Raw genomic sequence first — 3,161 nt, forward strand, 5'->3', positions numbered from 1 at the left:
CTGCTTTTCATTCTGCCCTGTCTGTTTATGTACGTTACTGCCGTCACATTGTCCGACTGGACCTGACTGGCCCGATCTTTAAGAAGATGTGAGGCCTGCAGAAGGGCTTTTTATATGGACCTGAGTTCCAGAATGTTGATTGGAAGGATGACTTCCTGACTTGACCATCTTCCTTGAAACTGCACCCCCTGAGTGACTGCTCCCCAACCCCTGAGGCTTGTGTCTGTGGTTAACAGAATCCAATTCTGAATTCCAAACCTCCGACCTTCGACGAGGTGAGAAGTCTGTAGCCACCACAGAAGGGAGATCCTTTTCAAATAGAAGGAACACTTTCTGCGACTCTATGTCCAGTATCATTCCCAGGAATGGAAGCCTCCGTGTTGGCTCTAGGTGAGATTTCGGAAGGATCAGAATCCACCCGTGATCCTGGGGGAGTTTGGTTGAGAGACCAATGCTGTCCAGCAACCTTTCCCTGGACAGTGCTTTTATCAGGAGATCGTCCAGGTACGGAATTATGTTCACTTCCTGTTTGCGGAGTAGAAACGTCATCTCTGCCATCAACTTGGTGAACACCCTCGGTGCGATGGAGAGACCAAATGGAAGGACCTGGAACTGGTAGTGACAGTCTGCAGTGCAAACCGTAGATAAGCCTGATGAGGAGGCCAGATCGGAATGTGAAGGTACGCATCCTTGATATCCAGAGACACTTCTTGCAGACCTGAGATCACCGCTCTCAGAGACTCCATCTTGAATTTGAACACTCGTAAGCACGGGTTCAACGACTTGAGGTTCAAAATTGGTCTTACTGAACCGCCCGGTTTCGGCACTACAAACAAGTTGGAATAATACCCCTTGTTTAGCAGGTGAGATGGAACTGGATCAATGACTTGAGTCTGTACCAGCTTTTGGATGGCATGCTGTAAAGTTATACTTGCCTCTTGTGAAACTGGTAACCCTGATTTGAGGAATCTGTGAGGTGGGTGCTCTTGGAACTCCAGTCTGCAGCCCTGGGAAATAAGATCTATGACCCAGGGATTCTGGCACGAATTTGACCAGATCTGACTAAAGAATTGTAGTCGGGCTCCCACCTGACGGCGTTCCAGGCACTGCGGTCCACCGTCATGCTGAAGGCTTTGAGGAAGCAGAGCCTGAGCTCTGTTCCTGAGCACTAGCAGTTGCTGGTTTGCGTGGTTTACCTCTTGTGCTGCTAGAGGACGTAGAAGCACCTCTGGATTTGCCTGTCCGAAAGGACTGCAACAGAGAAGCTGAATAAATCTTCTTGGTAGGGGAGGCTGCGAAAGGGAGATACGTAGACTTACCTGCACTAGCTGTGGAGTTCCATTTGTCTAGTTCATCTCCAAATAAGGCTTCTCCTGTGGATGGTAGGCCTTCCACGCCTTTCCTGGAGTCCGCATCACCAGTCCACTGGCGTAGCCACAAGCCCCTGAGTGCCGACTCTGCCATAGCGGTGGTGCATGCATTAGGCAAGCCTATTTATTTTATGGCTTCCACCAGAAAGTTCGCAGAGTCCTGTATATGCTGCAGGAGTAAAACAACATCCCCTCTAGACAAGGAATCTAACCCCTCAATTAGGTTACCAGACCATTTGGCAATGGCTTTTGTGATCCACGCACATGCATTAGTGGGTCTTTGGGCCACCCCAGCAGCTGTGTACAATGATTTGAGTGTAGTCTCAATTTTACGAGTAGCCGACTCTTTTATGGAGGCTGCACCAGGAACAGGCAATACAATTTTACGTGACAGCCTAGAGACTGATGCATCCACTATTGGTGGATTTTCCCATTTTTTCCTATCCCCCAGAGGAAAAGATGAGAGCAACCTTTTAGGGATCTGAAATTTCTAATCAGGATTAACCCATGGTTCTTCAAAGAGGGTATTCAATTCCTTTGACGCAGGAAAAGTGACTGAGGACTTCTTTTTTACATTAAAATAAGATTCCTCACACTCCTCTGACACCTTATCAGGAATATGCAGAATATCTCTGATAGCCTCTATTCCCTGTGACAGAGCCGCATCCCCCTCCCCCCCATCAAATCCACCTCACCCTCCTCCAGCGTCAGACTGCAGGATATGGGCCAGAGATCGCTTTTGCGGGAAAATGGGAGGGGATTGAGACGCTGTTTTGGGGACTGAGGGGCGGATGTATTAAGCCTGGATAAGTGATAAAGTAGTGATAAGTGCAAGATGATAATGCACCAGCCAATCAGCTCCTAACTGTTCATTTACATATTGGAGCTGATTGGCTGGTGCGTTATCACCTTGCATTTATCACTGGTTTATCACTTCTCCAGGCTTAATACATCTGCCCCTGAGTCTCTGTTCATAAACTCATCCACAGTCTGTTTTAAGTATTACGTCTCTCTCATTGTGGGACAATTTTGTAGAAAGAGTGGAGATCATTCCTTTAAGAGAATTATCCCACTCCGATTCAGCCCCACTCTTCTGCGAACCCTGAGTACCCAGTAGTGAGCCCCCTGGTGAAGAGGAACACTCCGCTGTACAAGAAACACACTCTTTGCCTGACATAGGGGGTCATTACGAGTTGATCGCTCGCTAGCAGTTTTTAGCAGCCATGCAAACGCTATGCCGCCGCCCACTGGGAGTGTATTTTAGCTTAGCAGAAGTGCGAACGGTTGTATCGCAGAGTGCCTGCAAATTTTTTTTGTGTAGTTTCAGAGTAGCTCAAAACCTACTCAGCGCTTGCGATAACTTCAGACTATTCAGTTCTGGATTTGATGTCACACACCCGCCCAGCCACGCCTGCGTTTTCCCTGGCACGCCTGCGTTTTTCCGAACACTCCCTGAAAACGGTCAGTTGCCACCCAGAAATGCCCACTTCATGTCAATCACTCTGCGGCAACCAGTGCGACTGAAATGCATCGCTAGACCCTGTGCAAAACTGCATCGTTCGTTGTGCCCGTACGTCGCACGTGCGCATTGCGCCACATATGCATGCGCAGAACTGCCGTTTTTTAGCCTGATGGCTGCGCTGCGAACAAATGCAGCTAGCGTTCAACTCGGAATGACCCCCATAATGTAAATGTGACAGCACACACACACAGGAAAAGGTTAAGCACAATTAACCCACAAAAAGCCTTCAGGGAGACACATAGTTATTTGGAGCCAGCCCCCAACCGCGC

Source organism: Pseudophryne corroboree, chromosome 6 (genome assembly GCF_028390025.1).
Source record: "Pseudophryne corroboree isolate aPseCor3 chromosome 6, aPseCor3.hap2, whole genome shotgun sequence".
Classification (NCBI taxonomy): Eukaryota; Metazoa; Chordata; class Amphibia; order Anura; family Myobatrachidae; genus Pseudophryne; species Pseudophryne corroboree.